The following is a 19034-nucleotide window of genomic DNA, read 5'->3' as shown; positions in this document are numbered from 1 at the left end:
AATATAGGATTAGGGGTTTGATTGAAAAATATGAGACATTTTAGAAAGAAAATATAGGATTAGGGTTTTGATTAAAAACCAAAAAAGAGCGGATATTTCATATTGGAGTAGGGTTTTGATTCAAAAATGGCACTACATTTCTAAAAAGAAAACATAGGGTTAGAGGTTTGAATTAAAAGTGATAAATAGAAGACATTATGAAAAGAAAACGTAGAATTCGGCTTTGACAGAAAGATCTAGAGACATCTCGAAAGGAAACATACAATTAGGATTTGAATCCAAAAATTGGAGGCATTATGAAAAAGAAAAATAAGACTTGGGTTTTGATTACAAAATAGTAGATATTCCGAAAAGAAAATATAGGATTAGGGTTTTCATTGAAAAATATGAGACATTTCAAATAGAAAATTGACAACGCCCTTGCGTGTGACCATAAAGTCGCATGATTGATCAAAATGTATAAATCTCAGTGAGTTGGGGTATCCTTTCCACAGGAATAATGAATTGAAACACAATGATTGCTATTTAACTAGGGATGAGAATGAATCGATGATGGTGTGAATAAGATTGATATGAAAAAGACTAAAAGAAATAAGAAGAGAGCCACGATAAAAATGAGAGGAAAGGCAATCGATAGAAGTAGGGTACTCGGACAATGCTCCCCAGGACCAATGTTTCAAGTGTAAGACCAACTATTATGTCTCTAATTGATGCTTAATGAGTCAGTGGACATCCTTAAATATACTGGTCCTAAACCAAAGGTCAACCGTGACTAACTCTACACTATACCCCGGTGAAGAAATCAAGCAGTCAGAACACCTCACATTGTGTGAAGTTGCAAGATGCTTTAGGGATTCTAGGTGATAAACTCTATTCCTATGTGATAGACCTAACCCTTTGGTCGGGAAAGACCCTAATCGTAATTAAGCCCTAGTTGCTAAAGTCACTTCAACACTTCACTCTGTTTCCTATGCATTTAAGCCACAGCGGAGGTCATCCCTTACCCCATTCACTCTACTATGACCACAAAAAACTCTTGGAACATGGAGGTAGGATCGATCACATCGGAGGAGGGATGCTCCACTATCTCTCGACTCACTCTCGACTCTCCAATCTTGAAATGTCTCAACCCCTCATGGTGTGTCACTCACTCCCAAAGGTTACTGATGTAAACTCTCAGACCCTAGTGTCACTCTAAAGGGAGAAATCATGCAACAAGAATTAAAAGATTGAAACTCAATTAAAGACATCAATTAAGGAAAGCATAATAAAAAGTCAAAGAAAAGATAACATCCTAGGGTTTATAAAATCCGAGTACCCAGTGGGGGGTTTAGCTCTCCATAGAGCAAGATACTCTGATCAATAATGAAATCAAAAGTAAAAACAAGTAATCCATAAGAAAGCCTCCTCAGTATTCGTGTCGATGGTCTTGTGGACTAGCTTCGTCCTCTCCAAAGGTCCCCTTGTCAAGCCTAGGGCACCTTGCCGAATCAGTGGCGACGAAAGCTTCCCCATAAACTATCTACCAAGAGAATCGTGATGTCGAAGACGAAGAACCACTCTAAAAGCCTTGCCAAAACCACTCTAAACTCTGGCCAGTCGGCCTGCCAAGATGGAGAAAAAGATGGGAAAAAGATCCTGAAAATCGAGTTGAATTGCGGCTTTAAAAGAGTGGAATCGGGCATCCACAGAGCGGGGAATTTCCACCGCCCGTGTGGATTCTCTGAAATCTCATTTTCAGCCGGCATGAAGAATCCTTTGCTATGGTAAAATTGCTACATTTTTGCTTCATTAGCATCGCTACGGTGTGAGTCGGAAACACTCACGAAATCCACTTTTCATTGAATCAACATAAGCGGTGCACGTTTATGCCGTATATCGCGTTAACTTCTTCAATAAAGCGGGTTCATTGGTGAAGATCTTGCTATCATTGCACATGTTGGATAAACAAGTGTGATTGCCTTCGTGCCCCTGCAACTCACTCCAGAATCTTATGTTTTCTATTAGGAAGAAAGTCTACTAATTTTAAACAACACCCTAATCTAGTGTTTATATTAGGAATGTCTCATATTTTTCAAACAAAACAATAATCATATATTTTCTTTTTGGAATGCCTCCTATTTTTCAGTCAAAACCTTAGTCTTATGTTTTCTTTTGGGAATGCCTACTATTTTTTAATCAAAACCCTAATTCTATGTTTTCATTTAGTAATGCTATCTTTTGCTTGGGGAATCTTTGCTAATTTTTAATCAAACCCCTAATCCGATGTTTTTCTTTTCGGAATGTCTCATACTTTTCATTCAAAAGCCTAATCCAATGTTTTCTTTTCAGAATGCCTCCTAGTTTCTTTTTGGGATTTCTTCTATCCTGTATTTTGAATCAAAACCCTAACCTGTATTTTCTTAAAGTAATGTCTCTTATTTTTCATTCAAAAATAATCAAAACCTTTTCTTAATGTCTCCTATTTATCAGTAATATTATGTATACTCTTTTCATAATGTATACTCTTTTTGAATTGAAACCGTAATCCTTGGAGGAGCCATTCCTAATTTGAATCAAAAACCTAATCCTATCTTTTGTCTTGAAAATGTAAACTAATTTTTAGTTTTTAATAAAAACCAAAAATTAGGGGACATTTTTTATTCAAATATAGTGGTTTTGATTCAAATATAGTAGGCATTCCGAAAAGAAAAAATAGGATTAGGGTTTTGATAGACAAATAGAGGACATTACTATAAGAAAACATAGGATTAGGGTTTTGATTAAAAACCAATAAATATGAGACATTAAGAAAAGAAAGTATAGAATTTGGGTTTTGTCTGCAAAATATGATTAGTGTTTTGATTCAAATATAGTAGCCATTCCAAAAAGAAAATATGGGATTATTGTTTTGATTCAAAAATAGCATACATTTAAAAAAAACATAAGATTAGATTTTGATTGAAAAATCGGACACATTACTATAAGAAAAATAGGATTAGGGTTTTGATTAAAAACGGAAATACGGGGCATTTTCAAAAGAAAACACAGAATTAGGGTTTTGATTAAAATATAGCAGACAGTCCCAAAAAAACATAGGACTATGATTTTGATTAAAAAATAGGAGACATTATCAAAATAAAATATAGGATTAGGGTATTGATTAAAAAATATCAGATATTACCTAGAGAAACATAAGATTTGGATTTTGAAAGATAGGACTACGGTTTTGGTTATAAAAAATGAGAGATTTCAAAAAAAAATTACATAGGATTTTGGTTTGGATTAAAAGATAGGATTAGTAATGTTATCTTTTGGAAATGTCTCCTTTTTTCAAAAATTCAAGACTTTTCGAAACTTTTCATTATGTTTCACATTTTTCAATAACATTTCCAACAGATAACATAGGATTAGCATTTTTATTAGAAAATAGCAGACATTCCGAAAATAGAAAACATGTTAGGGTTTTCGATTGAAAAACTGGGGATATTCAACATAGGATTAGAACATTGAATAAAAAATAACACACATTCCGATTAGGGTATTGATTTTAAAATAGATGAAATTCCAAAACAAAGGATTAGGCTTTGGATTTAAAAGATAGCATTACAAAGAAAACATAGGATTTAGGTTTTGATTCAAACTAAAAATAGGATGCATTCCTAAACAAAAACATATGATTAGGGTTTTCATTGAAAAATAGGAGACATTGCTATAAAAAATTTAGGATTATTGTATTGAATGAAAAATAGGGGAAATTACTATTTTTTTAATTGGAAAAAGGATTAGGGTTTTGATTCAAAAAAATATGACCCATTCCAAACTATCATTTGGAATGCCTTCTATTTTGCAAACAAAACAATGTCTTCAATTTTGATTAAAACATAAGAGGCATTCCAAAAACACTTAGGATTAGGGTTTTGATTGAGAAATATGAGACATTCCAAATATAAAACATAGAATTAGGGTTTCGAATAAAAAATAGTAGACATTCCGGAAAGAAAAAATAGGATAAGGGTTCTAATTAGAAAATAAGAAAAAGTACTATAAAAAAACAATGGATTATGGTTGGGATTTAAAACCAAAAAGTTACCGGCATTTCCAAAAGAAAATATAGAATTAGAGTTTTCATTCAAAAATAGTAGATATTCCGGAAACAAAACATAGGATTCGGGTTTTGTTTCAAAAATATTAGACATTCCGAAAGAAAACAAAGAGATTAGAGTGCTACTGCTTGATCCAAAACTGATAATTAAAAGTCATGAAGAAAAGAAAACATATTTTTAGGATTTTGATTGGTAGATAGGATACATTGCTGCCAAAAATTAATTTGTCATTTGAAAAGAAAAACATAGGATCGTGGTTTTGCTTGATATCGCTATTTTTAATCAAAACCCTAATCGAATATTTTCTTTAAGGAATGTCTACTATTTTCTAATTAAAACTCAAAATCCTATGTTTTCTTTTGCAAATTACCTATTTTTCAATCAAAAAACCTAATCCTTTCTTTTCGAGATGTCTCATTGTTTTTAATCAAACTTATTCCTATATTTTGTTTTGAGAACGTCGCTAATTTTTATCAAAACTCTAATCCGATGCTTTTCTTTTGGAATGACTCTAAATTTTTGCTATCAAAACATAGCAATCCTATGTTTTTCTTTTCTGAAAATACATCATAATTTTCAATCAAACCACTAATCTCGGCTATCTTTTGGCATGTCTCCTATCTTTCTATCCTACAACGAATCCTATCGATTCGGAAATTGAACCCTATGTCGAAAAGAAACATAGGATTAGGGTTTTGATTTAAAAACCTATTCCTATATCCTCTTGGAATGCCTTCTATTTTCAATCAAAACCCCTAATCTTATGTTTTCTCTTGAATGCGCTCCCTATTATAAAATAGAGTTATTCCGAGAAAGAAAACATACGATTTGGATTAGTTTTTGATTGAAATGTCACTTATTTTTGTTTTTAATAAAAAACTTAATACAATGTTTTCTTAAAGTAATGTCTCCTATTTTTCAATCAAAGCCCTAATCTTATGCTTTTTTTTTAAATGTCTCATATTTATCAATCAAAACCTTAATCCTATTTTTTTCTTTTGGCATGTCTCCTATCTTTCAATCAAAACCCTAATCCTATGTATAATATTTATAAATTTTCAATCAAAACCCTAATCCTATGTGTTCTTTTGGCAATGTATCCTATTTTTAATCAAAACTAATCCTATGTTTTCTGGAATGTCTCCTATTTTCGAGTTTTAAAATCAAAAACAATAATCTGTAGTCGCTTTGCTTTTCTATTGGGAATGTGTCCCTGTAGAATGGCTCAATAATCCTATCTTTGGTTTTGGCAGTGTTTGCTAATAATCAAAACACTAATCCACATGTTTTCTTTAGGAATATCTCCTATCTTCCAAATCAGAAAAGCAATCATATATGTTTTCTTTTCTTAATGTCTCCTATTTATGAGTTTTGAATTGAAACGCTTGACCATGTGTTTTCTTCATAATGTCTCCCTGTGTTTTGGAAATGTCACCTCATTTACTTTCGCGTTTTGAAACAAAACCCTAACCTATGTTTTCTTTGCACGTGTCCTATAATAATTGGTTTTAGGGAATTTTCAGTTTGGAAACAAAACCTAACCAATGTTGTCTTTGAAACGTATCCTATTTTGAGACCATTAGAGACATTAAAACATAGGATTCGTGTAATCAAAACACTTATCCTAGGTCATTGTTTTCCAAGATGCCAACTATATTTCAATCAAAACTATAATCATACTATATTTTTCTAGTTTTAAATCAAAACGTTAATCCTATGTTTTCTTTGTAGGAATACTCCCAAGCATAATCAAAACCTCAATCCCAAGTTTTCTTTGGAATGCCTCCTATGTATCAAAACCCCAATCTTATGTGGAATGTTTTCTATTTACGAATCAATGCAATAATCCTATGTTTTCTTTTCTTGTTAATAACTGTCTACATCTTTTAAATAAACTAATCTTATCTGTGTTTCGAGATGGCTCCTATTTTTAAATCAAAACCCAAATCCTATATTTTCTTTTGAACTAATCGTTATAATCAAAACCTAATCATATGTATTTTTGAAATGTATTATATTTTTAACCCAAAACAATAATTGTATGCTTTCTGTCAATGTCTTCTACTTTTCAACCCAAAACCCTAATCCTTTACTCTTTTCTCTAATGCCTCATTATATTTGAATCAAACGCGCATCCAATATTTCTTTTGAAATAAGCTCATGCTTCTTAAAATCAAAACCGTAATCATGGGTCTCTAGTTTCTGAACATGTCCCTATAGTAATGTGTTTTCTTATAGTAATGTCTCATCTCTTTCAATCAAGCCCGAATCGTATGTTTTCTTTTCTTACTGTCACTATTTTTGAATCAAAACCCCGAATCCTTAAACGCTCTCATTACTTTTGAATCAACAAAACCTCACGTTATATTTTCTTTTTCCATAATGCGCCTCCTATGCACCAAAACACAAATCCTACGTGCTTTATTTTGTAGAGTATATTATTTTCAAATTCAAAAGTCCTACCTATGTCTCTTCTAGTAATGTCTCTTATTTTTCAAAATAGGAGACAATAATAGGAGAAAACACAGGATGTTTAAACATAACTAACCTCCCAAAGAAAACATAAGATTGTGGTTTGATTAGTATGAGTGACGACTCGAGAGGAAAACATAGGATTAGGGTTACGGTCCAAGAAAGATATGAAGACATTTCAAAGAAAATATACAAGATTAGGGTTTTTTATCAAAAATATAAGACATTGCCATCGGATAACATAAGATTAAAATCGCTGATACTATGTTTTCTTTTGGAATCGCATCCTATGTTCAAAGCTGATCTTTATGTTTTCCTTGCCAAAATGTCTACGCTATGAAATTAATTTCAATAATTGTACTTTTATGTTTGTAGATGTCCCTTTATTTTTGGTTTTAATCAAAACCCTAATCCCATAGTTTCTTGTAGTAATGCCTTCTATTTTTCAATCAAAACCCTATTCCTTTGTTTTCATTTCGGAATGTCTCATATTTTTCAATCAAAATCCTAATCCTATGTTTGCATCTCAGAATTCTTCCTATTTTTGGATCAAATCAATAATCTTATGTTTTCTTTTATGAATATTTGCTATTTTTGAATCAAAACAATAATCGTATGTTTTCATTTTTCAATGATTCATATTCTTTTTTATCAAAACCATTATTATATGTTTTTTTGATATGCCTCCTATTTTTTAATAAAAACCCAAATCTTTTGTTTAATTTTGGGAATGTCTACTATTTTGAGACATTACAAAATGAAAATATATGATTATTCTTTTGATTCAAAAATAGTAGCTATTTCCAAAAAGAAAACATAAGATTAATGTCTTGATTATATGAGGCATTAAAACTTAGGATTATGGTTTTGATTGAAAACAAATAAGATACGATACAAAAAACCTATGATTACTGTTTTGATTACAATAGCAGACATTCGCAAAAACGAAAACGATTAGGTTTTTAAGTAAAAATAGGAAGCATTCACGAAAAACATAGGATTTTTGGGTTGTATTGAGGTATGAGACATTGCAAAAAGAAAACATCAAATTTTGGTTTTGTTTAAAAATTAGGCACCGTTCTAAAAAGCAAACAAAGGATTACGGTTTTGACTCAAAAATAGGAGCCATTGCAAAGAAAAACATAGAATTAATGATTTGATTAAAAATAGCAAACATTCCGCAAAGAAAACATGCGATCAGTGTTTTGATTAAAAAATTAGAGCGATTCCGAAGAGAAAACATAGCATTAGGTTTTTGATTGAAAAATATAAGACATTACGAAAAGAAAACATAGGATTAGAGTTTAAAAAATAGCTAACACTCCCAAAAGAAAACATAAGATTATGGTTTTGATTAAAATATAGTAGACATTCAGAAAAAAGGAAACATAAGATTAGGGTTCTGATTGAAAGATATGAGACATTTAGAAAAGAAAATACATGATTAGGTTTTTTTATCAAAAATATAAGACATTGCCATAGGATAACACAAGATTAAAATCCTAATCCTATGTTTTCTTTTCGGAATGCCTCCTATTTTTTATTCAAAACTCTAATCTTATGTTTTCCTTTTGCCAATGTCTGCTATTTTTGAATTAATTTAATAATTGTACTTTTTCTTTTGTAAATGTCCCTTATTTTTTGGTTTTTAATCAAAACCCTAATCCTATGGTTTCTTGTAGTAATGCCTTCTATTTTTCAATCAAAACCCTATTCCTATGTTTTCATTTCGGAATGTTTCATATTTTTCAATCAAAATCCTAATCCTATGTTTGCATCTCAGAATTCTTCCTATTATTGTATCAAATCAATAATCTTATGTTTTCTTTTATGAATATTTGCAATTTTTGAATCAAAACAATAATCGTATGTTTTCATTTTGCAATGACTCATATTCTTTTTTATCAAAACCATAATTATATGTTTTTTTGATATGCCTCCTATTTTTTAATAAAAACCCAAATCTTTTGTTTAACTTTAGGAATGTCTACTATTTTTGAATCAAAACAATAATTCCATATTTTATTTTCTAAATGTCTCATATTTTTCAATCAAAACTATAATCCTTTGTTTTCTTTCAGAATGTCTAATATTTTTTATTCAAAACCCTAATTCTATGTTTTATTTTCGGAATGTCACATAAGTTTCAATCAAAACACTAATCCTATGTTTTTTTTTGGAATGCCTACTATATTTCAATCAAAAACCCTAATCCTATGTTTTCTTTTCAAATTATTTACCATTTTTGAATCAAAACCCTAATCCTATGCTTTTTTATAATAATTTCTCCTATTGTTTAATTGAAACCCTAATCCTATGTTTTCTTTTCGAAATGCTAACTATATTTGAATCAAAATCCTATTCCTATGGTTTATATTGGGAAAGTCTCATATTTTTTAATCAAAACCCTTTCCTATGTCTTATATTTTTAATGAAAGCAATAATCATATGTTTTCTTTTCGTAATGTCTCATATTTTTTTTTAATTAAAACCCTAATCCTATGTTTTGTTTCAAAATGGTTCCTATTTTTGAATCAAATCCCTAATTCTATGTTTCTTTTTGCAATGTCTGGTATTTCTGAATGAAAACCTTAATCCTATGTTTTCTTTTATAAATGTCCCATATTTTTCGGTTTAATCAAAGCCCTAATCCTATATTTTCTTATAGTAATCTCTAATATTTTTCTATGAAAGCCCTAATCCTATGTTTTCTTATATTAATGTTTCCTATTTTTCAACAAAAATAATAATCCTATGTTTTCTTTTCAGAAGGTCTATTATACGCAAAACAAAACCCTAATCCTATGTGTGCTTTTTATAATGTCTCCTATCTTTTAATTAAAAGAAGAGTCCGTCTTCTAGGGGTACCTCTGGGCACTCTAGAGGGGAGCATCGGTCATGACCTTACAGCAAGCCCCCAGCTCCACCATCTAGTTCTGGCAGAAGAGGTTTTGCTAGCAGTGTTCCTTAGGAGATTCGGTGTCTTACGTGTGGGGGGCACCATTCTCAGTCAGAGTGCAGATGTGCACGCCGCACGTGTTTTAGATGTGCCAGTCAGGAGCATTTTGTAGCATAGTGTCCATAGATCCCATCTTGGATTCAGAAAGGTGAAGGGACTCAGACTGTAGCAGTTGAGCCTCCCTGATCATCTGGTGGCTTGTGGCAAGTAGGCACTCTAGACCTTTCTTAGCAGAGTGGCTCTAGGGGAAGGAGGGTGAAAGCCTCATGGCAGGCCAGCCTTCTTCCTCTTCTCACCCAGCAGGCCGTGGGAAGCTAGTTACACAGGGCCGAGTTTTTGTGCTGACATAGGAGGATGCTGAGGCATCCCATGATGTTGTGGCTGGTATTATTTAAGTGCATTCCTGTTATGCTTGTGCTTTGTTTGATCCTGGTGGTACGCATTCATTTGTGTCATCATCTTTTGCTCGAAAGAATTGTTTGCATGTTATGAAATTGCCGCATGTTTTATGTGTTGCTACTCCAGTGGGAACGGTGAAAACCGTTAATCAGTTAGTTAGCACCTGCATGTTCTTTTGTTATGGAAGAGCATGAGCTCTTCCCCGATCTGCATCTGATGGAGCTGTGAGACTATGACATCATTTTTGGCATGGATTGGCTTTCTTCAATGGTGTTGTAGTGGACTGTCATAGAAAGAAGATGCACTTCTGTTTTCCTAACCTTGAAGAATTCACCTTTCAGTGGCAGTAAAGGGTACGCCCTAGCTCGAGAGATCTCTTCTCTACAAACTCAGAAGCTTATTAGAAGTAGTTGCATTTGCTTTATGGCCTCTGTCTCCGAGGCCACTCGCACCAGCTACATAGTGGCAGATGTACTGATTGACAGCGAGTTTTCTGATGTTTTTCCTGAGGATCTTCCTCGATTACCTCTTGTGAGAGAGGTGAAATTTGCTATCGACCTGGCTCCAGGCACAGCTCCTATATCCAAGCCACCGTACCAGATGGCACCCACTGAACTAAAGGAACTAAAGAAGCAACTAGAGGATCTTTTGGAGAAAGGGTTTATTTGACCGAGCATGTAACCTTGGGGAGCCCAGTATTGTTTGTCAAAAAGAAGGATGGATCTCCGAGGTTGTGCATGGACTACCGTGAGTTGAAAAAGGTGACTGTCAAGAATAAATACCCTTTGCCAAGGATTGATGATCTCTTGGACCAGTTGCAGGGAGCTCAAGTCTTCTGCAAGATTGATTTGCGATCTGTCTATCATCAGCTTATTAGAAGTTTCTGGTGATGCCGTTTGATCTGACGAACGCCACAGCAGTATTCTTGGATTTGATGAACTAGGTGTTTCGATGTTACTTGGATCGATTCATGGTTGTCTTTATTGATGACATTCTAATCTATTCATGCAGTAAGCATCTGCATGTTAAGCATCTGAGGATTGTATTCGAGACACTGAGACAACATGATTTGTATGCCAAATTTTCCATGTGTGACTTCTAGCTTAATAGTGTAACTTTCTTGGGGCATGTCATCAGTAAGGATGGAGTTTCTGTGCATCCTAAGAAAGTGGAAGCAGTCATGGACAGGAAGAGACCGAGTATAGTCAGAGAGATTCAGAGCTTTCTTGTCTTAGCTGCCTATTATCGGAGGTTCGTTAAGGACTTCTCTCATTTAGCAGCACCGTTGACGAGACTAACATGGAAGGGTGCCTCTTTTACCTAGACTGAAGCTTGTGAGCAGAGTTTCCTGGAGTTGAAGTGCAGACTCGTATCTGCACTGATCCTTGTACTTCCACGAAGTGGTGGTGCATATGTGATCTATAGAGACGTTTGTAGGACAGGCTTGGAGTGTGTTCTGATGCAGAATGGTCGAGTCATTGCCTATGCTTCAAGGCAACTAATACCCTAATCAGGAGAATTACCCCACCCACGATCTAGAGTTAGCAGGAGTCGTTTTTACACTATAGATCTGGAGGCATTTTCTGTATGGGGAGCCTTGTGAAGTGTACACAGACCATAAGAGTTAAAAGTACATCTTCACCCAGAAGGAGCTAAATTTAAGGCAAAGGCGTTGGTTAGAGATGATCAAGGACTATGACCTCAATGTTCATTATTATGCAGGTAAAACTAATATGGTGACTAATGCGCTAAGAAGGAGGTATAATTATGGAACCGCCGCAGATTTAACTGAGCAGAAACCACTTTTGGACGAGATGAGGTGGTTCGAATTGGAGGTTGTTCCGCCAAGTTCCGAGGGTAGTCTGGCAAACATGAGCATCCGACCAAATTTGCTGCAGAGGATTAAAGAGACTCAGAAGCAAGATCCCAAGTGGTTAGAAATCTGTGCTAAACTTCAGCAAGGAGAATCATCTCAGTTCCGAGTACATGAGGATGGTACCTTCAGATTTGGTGATCGAGTTTCCGTTCATGATGATCCTGCTTTGAAGAGAGATATTTTGGAGAAGGCCCATTATTCAAGCTACATGATCCACCCTGGAGGTATAAAGATGTATAGAGGACTCAAGGAACATTTCTGGTGGAACAACATAAAGCATGAGATAGCTACTATTGTCGTCCACTGTCTTACTTGCCAACAGGTTAAAGTAGAGCATCAGAGACCGGCAGGTTATCTTCAACTGTTACCATTACCAGAGTGGAAGTAGGAGCACATCACGATGAATTTTGTGACTAGTTTGCACTGTACTCAATGGAAGCATTAGTCTATGTGGGTGATTGGGGATCACCTAACTAAGTTAGCACACTTTTTACCTTTGAAACCTGGTTTGGGTCTTGAGAAGCTAAAGGAATTGTTCCTTGGAGAGATTATTCGACTGCATGGCATTCCTGTGTCAATCACATATGATCGTGATTCGACATTCATTTCATGGTTCTGGAGAATCTACAGTCACCTTTGGGCATCAGATTGACTTTCAGTACAGCTTTTTATCCACAGACAAATGGTCAGTCTGAGAGGACCATTCAGATTCTGGAGGACATGTTTCTGCATGTAACATACACTTTTCTGATTCATGGGACCACTATCTGCCTTTGTCGGAGTTTACTTTTAACAACAGCTTTTAGGCAAGTATTCATATAGCACCATACGAGGCTCTTTACAGGAGGAAGTGTCGATATCCTATGTGTTCGAGTGATGTGGGAGAACGGAAGTTGTTGGGTCCAGACAGTCTTCTTTAGGATATCTCTAATGAAAGGCGTTGTGAGATTTGGAAAGCGTGGGAAGCTTAACCCGTGGTGCATCGGACCTTTTGAGATTGTGGAACGAGTTGGAGCTGTTGTTTATTGCTTGCCTTTACCACCAGATATAGCTCAAGTCCACAATGTCATTCATGTCTCTATGCTGAGGAAGTATTTGTCAGATCCATCGCATGTCATTCAACATGAACCAGTGGAGTTTCAGAAGAATCTGTCTTATGAAGCGCAACTAGATGAGTTTCTGGCCTACAAAGAGCAACAATGAGGAAACCGAGTGATTCCTTTGATTAAGGTTAGATGGAGCAACCAATCTAGCAATGAAGCCACCTGGGAACGAGAAACTGATTTGAGGGAGAGCTATCCCGAGTTGTTCCCTGACTCTTGATGCGAGTTTAGAGGACTAAACTCCATTTAAGGAGGGTGGGAAATTGTAATGTTTGGCAATTTTTGTTCCAATTTTGACCAGAAAACTTTGACTAGTTGGTTGAATCATTGACTGGCCAACAAGCTTACCCCACATGTTTGGCTTTATTACAGGAATTCATGGATCTGATTAAAATTAATCATGATTGGGTTGGCATGATTGGAGATGAATTATTGGTGAGGCAAGATTTTCTCTTTAAACTTCATTATTCTCTTCATTCTCATTCCTCAAGCAAAACTTATTGTTGAGAGTTCTGATGACTAAAAGCAACCTTCTCCGGTAACTCTTCGGCAAGTGTAGAGGTAGGTGATCCTTGTTGTTGTTATTTTATTAGGCTCTTGGTTGTTGTTGAGTTTTGTTGGAGAGACACCATGCTTCATATTTGTTTGGAGCCTTTTCTTGTATTGTTTGTTTAGTGTCTTGAGGTTGTTCATATGTCATTGTATCTTAGTGTCTACCACCTCTGAATGTTTTCAGTTTCAGATGCTTAAAGTTCTGATTTTTAGAAACCATGCTTTAATGCTTTCTCTCTCTGAAATTCTGGGAATTATTAAACTTTCATATTAAGGGTTTATAGTAATTCCTAACTAAATTTCAGCACTTCTCGAGCCTCCTTTCCTTTTAGTTTGCGGTTGTTAATGGATGCTTGACAAGGTCCCCTTGCGTATATCCCGCAAGTGCACGGGTTTGTCGAAATAATAATCCCGGATGAGCGGGGTCGAATCCACAGGGAATAGGGAGTAAAGACACTTAATTCGATTCTTAGCTATGTGGAAGATCAATAGTGATAAGTGTGACAATGATTCAATTCTCAACAATAAAAGCAACAAGTAAGAGAGCAAAAGTAGAGAAGGGGGGTAAGGCAATCGATAAAGATGGGGTACTCAGATAATGCTCCGCCTAGGATAATCATTTCAAGTGCAAGAACCCTCTATTATGCTTTCTAATCAATGCAATAGTGAGTCGTGGAAATCCTTAATTACATAGTCCCAAATCTAAGGTCAACTATGCCTAACTCTACACATGTCCAGGAGGAGAAATCGAACAATCTTAACACCTCGCACTCGCATAGAGTTGCAATGAGCTCTAGGGATTCCAAGTGACAAATCTCTTCCTAATTATAGATCTAACCCTTTGGTCCAGGTGGAAGGTCCCTAACCACGATTAAGCCCTAGATACTAAGATCACCTCAACGCTTCAAATGGATGTGCTCACTCGAATACGAGTAGGTTGGCACACACTCTAGCATCTCACACCTGACCTATGTCTTCGCGTTTGAACCTTAGCAATATTTCCTCCAAAATAGGTGCATTAGGATCCACATTGTCCTATTTCCTTCATACTCAACCTCACAACCCTACCTACAAAGAAGTAACATGAAAACACACATATTAATATAAAAACTTGAGAAAAGTAATGCTCAACATAAGGAATGAACGCTTCGCATTCATATCGCACAAGCACTTATCAACAAGCCAAGTAGTACTGAAAACTGCGTAATGCTCAAGCTATGGTGCGGTCCAAATACTCTGAACTGAATGGTGTCCACAATGTCGAAGCTCGCATACGATCTATCAAACTTGAATGAGGATAACACCTCCAATGCAAACTCTCGGATGGCTGGCTCTCTAATCATCAACAACTGCCGCCAACCACCATCTGAAACGAGATCCTCGATCTCATAGGCAAACTCATCCCCCTGCTGAAGATCCCGCAGTATAGTCATGTCCAGGAATCGAGTCTGTCCAAAATGGAGTCTCGACAAATGCTCATAGCTGACCTGATGTTCGGGAATCGCAAAACGCATCCCCTCTGGCTCAGGAGATGACTAACATGGCCTCTTATCAGCTTGCTTCTTTGACCTAGGTGCCATGATCTGCAAAATTTAAACGAAATTGATCAAACAAGTTGATAAAACAATGCTACAGAAATCCACATGGTCGTGTAGAATTTACGCATGCCCGTGTGGATCCACGGGGCATGAAAACCGCACGGCCACGCTTCAACAGTCCAAAAATACAACTTAATAATACTTCTAACTTCGTTCTAAGTGTAAATCATTTTCCAATTGAAGAAACGAAGCATTATTAACCAGATTAATCGATTGAAACCATGAATTTGCAAGGAAGATGATAAAAAGGGCTTACCGACGAGATGGAGTGAAAAAATGAAGAACCAGCCGGAAAACTGCGCTAAAATCCAACCAAATTGGCACTCTGAAATCTTAAAATACTGTGAGTGTGTTTTCAGGCGAAAAAAAGTCGTGAAGAGGGAGAGAAACCATCCTCTTTTAAACAGAACTCATGACTTTTGGCGTTCTGTGCATCCACACGGGCGTGTGGAAATTCCCCACGCCCGTGCGTCTCACTTCAAAAGCCTCACAGGGGCGTATGCACGCCCCTGTGCGCTCTCGGGAAAAACTCTCACTAGCTAAGAACGATCTCACACGGGCGTGCGGAAAATACCCACGCCCGTGCCATCGACCCACAGGGACAGACGCACACACCTGTGGCTTCCCTGGACATCCGAGAAAAATATCACGTCTTCCACACGCTCGTGCAGAAATTCCACACGGGCGTGGACATTCACATGCCCAACTCACAGGGGCAGCCGCATGCCCCTGTGTCTTCTCTGGATGGAGGGAACAACCTGTAGACTTTCGCACGGGCGTACGGAAATTACCCATGCCCATGTGAGGTTCACAAGGTCGCCCACAGGGGCGAGTCCACGCCCCTATGTGCTCTCGGGAAAATCTGCACAACTTTGTAGGACTTCACACATCCGTGCAGAAATTTCCCATGGCCGTGCGATGTTCGCATGGTCATCCACGAGGGGCACCGCGCACCGTGCCTTCTCTGGATGAGCTCGCAATATACACCCACGGGCGTGCGGAAATTCCACAACTCCCGTGTTTTTCTCCGTATGACTTACAAAAAAATCTACAGGCTCTTTCGTAAATTCTCTGAACATGTTTACACACTCGTAGCTCGCCCTTTATTATGCAAAATTTACCAGATAAAAACATGAACTAGAACTCAAACAACCAAACTTCGCCCATTCTTCATAAACACATGATAAATTTTTAAACACCACAACAAAAATCACAAAGCACAAGCATCTAAACATTAAAAACACTAACACTTAACAGCTTTATTCATGTAAACAAACTAAACTAACAAATACGAAAAGAGTAAACACTTGGGTTGCCTCCCAAGAAGCGCTTGTTTAATGTCACTGAGCTTGACGTATCTTTCTTACCTCACGGGGGTTCATGAATGAAGGTTGCCCTCTTACCCATGACTTGAAAGCATGATGAGCAATGCCTCCTGAGAGTAGAGGGTGTACTATCGGGCTTCGGACCACCTAGCAATGGTTCATGCAACTTTCTTGGTTCATGTACGTCTCCAACAGACTTGGAGCATTTTCGGTGGCGTCTCCTAGCCCTCTTCATTTTTCGGAGCACCTTCTTTAATATCCCCGGGGTAGATGTTACTTCTTCAGTCGACCTAAGCATCATTACTTCTTCATTGCTCTCCTCTTGGTCGAACAAACCTTCATATGAATCCGGAATGAACATTTCCTGCATGTATTCATCAACAAACTCATCGGTAGTGTCTAGAAAATCAAAGTGTCATCAAAATCAAGAGAATGCCGCATGGCTTCAGCAAGGCGGTATGTGAGCTTGTCGTCTCCAACTCTCAATGTGAGCTCTCCACTGTCCATGTCAATCAATGCTTTGGAAATATGCAAAAACGTTTTCCCGAGTATCAAGGGTACATCTTCATCCTCATCGGCATCTAGCACTACAAAGTAAACCGGAAAAATATACTTGTCCACCTTGACAAGCACGTCTTCAATGATGGCTCTGGGATGTCGCACTGTTCGTTCCGCCAATTGTAAAGTCATCCGAGTAGGTCTAGGCTCTCCCAAGCCTAGCTTTTGGAAGAAAGTGTATGGCATGACGTTGATACTTGCCCTTGAATCCGCCAATGCCATTTCCTCAGCTAGGTTGCCGATGTTACACGGAATGATGAAGCTTCCCGGGTCTTTCTTCTTGTTCGGCATATTCTTTTGCAACACCATCGAACATGAAGCATCTAGCACCACTGAAGCACTCTCCTCCAATTTCCTCTTGTTGGTCAATAAGTCTTTCAGGAACTTCGCATACTTAGGCATTTGAGCTAATGCCTCTACAAAAGGAATGTTAATGTGGAGTTGCTTGAATAAACTCAGGAACTTCTTATACTATTCATCCCCTTGGTCATTCTTCAATCTAGAGGTATAAGGGATTCTTGGCTTAAAAAGTGGGGGTGCCACCTCTTTCTCCTTGTTTGCTCCCTCCTTAACCTCTACAACCTCAGGTGCGTGTTCTTTCAGCCTCTTACTCAGAAGCCTTCCTTCAACCTCATGATCACTTCTCAAAGTGATCGCCTTCACATGCTCTCTAGGGTTGGTTTCTGTGTTGCTTGGTAAACTTCCATGTGGCCTTTCGGAAAGAGACTTCGCAATTTGCCCCACTTGATTTTCAAGGTTATGCAAAGAGGCGGTGTGGTTACGAAGTGTAGCCTAGATTGACTCAAACCTTGTATTTGCAGATTGAACAAATCTAGCCAAGTGCTTCTCTAAATCCATCATTCGGGTTTCCAAGCCTGAGATTCAATTTTCCACTTGAGGAGCTTGTTGTTGTTGTTGGAAACCCGATGGCTCCATGGGCTTTTTTATGGTCCTTGATTACTCCATGAAAAGTTTGGGATGATTCTTCCAACCTCGAATTGTAGGTATTGTCGTATGGATTCCCTCGAGGTCTCATGTCGTTACCTACAAAGTCAATGTTCACAACTGACGCAACAACACCAATAACGATTAGGCAATCGGAGGGAGCATGTCCTCCACCACAACCGGTGCAATTGGTCACGGTCACGAACTTTATTCGAAGCTATGAGATCTAGCTTCTTACTCGGACTTCTACTTGCGCCCGCCAATGAAGTTACCGCGATCAATTTCATGGAAACCGCCACCTTGTTCTTCTCCCTAGCATTCCATTGGTAGCTATTTAATCCCATTTCCTCAATTAATTGATCGATTCGGGGTTTTTGCTACCTAAGGTACCTCTCGCCGCAGATCCAAGAGTTGCCTTTGTACTCGGGTTCAAACCATTGTAGAAGGTTTGAAATATCATCCACTCCGTGAACTCCGTGTTATGGACACTTTCTCGGGAGCTCCTTGAACCTTTCCCATGTCTCGAATAGAGACTCCAATTCCAACTCGAACAAAGGATGAGATCTCATTCCTAAGTTTTTGTCGATTTTTACTGGGAGGGAAATAACGGGCTAGAAAAGCTTCTACCATCTCCTCCCATATAGTGATTGATGCCCTAGGTAATGAGTGTAGCCACTGCTTTGCTCTCCCTTTAAGGAAAAATGGGAAGGTTCTCAATTTGATGGCATCATCCATCATCCCCATTTATCTTCAACATATCGCACACCCTCGAGAAAGTTTCTCTATGTGACTGCTTTGGATCCCTCATCGACAAACCGCTGAATTGTGCGGATCGTCAGCAAAGATATGGATGAATGCCAGCTTTAGCTCAAAGTTCTAGCTGTAATCGGGGGACACACAATACTCGATTGTGTCCTCAATATTGAAGGTCTGGCATAATCAGATAGTGTTCGCTATTGCTCATTCTGTTCTACCATGATTTCAGATCCTTCAACTTCCAAATTAGCTGGATTAGGCTGTTCTTGCACGTGTTCTTTCCCATTTCTTCTCGAGTGTATGTTCAAGCTCGTGGTCTCCTTCAATCAATATTGACGTAATCCCTCGGGTCATAACCCTGGAGTCGCACCAAAAAGAAAGAAAAAAAGAAAAATCGAACGATGAT

The 19034-nt window shown here is 37.2% G+C and overlaps 1 non-coding gene across 1 annotated transcript; it reads left to right on the top strand.

Annotated features, from left to right (window-relative positions):
* The first annotated feature begins 18343 nt into the window (after positions 1-18343).
* On the top strand, positions 18344-18451 carry LOC120252440. The gene has a single exon (XR_005533970.1). It is a non-coding gene; the product is annotated as a small nucleolar RNA R71 (small nucleolar RNA).
* Positions 18452-19034: the final 583 nt, after the last annotated feature.

Source organism: Dioscorea cayenensis, chromosome 20 (genome assembly GCF_009730915.1).
Source record: "Dioscorea cayenensis subsp. rotundata cultivar TDr96_F1 chromosome 20, TDr96_F1_v2_PseudoChromosome.rev07_lg8_w22 25.fasta, whole genome shotgun sequence".
Taxonomy (NCBI): Eukaryota; Viridiplantae; Streptophyta; class Magnoliopsida; order Dioscoreales; family Dioscoreaceae; genus Dioscorea; species Dioscorea cayenensis.
This window is presented reverse-complemented; position numbering and strand designations above follow the sequence as displayed.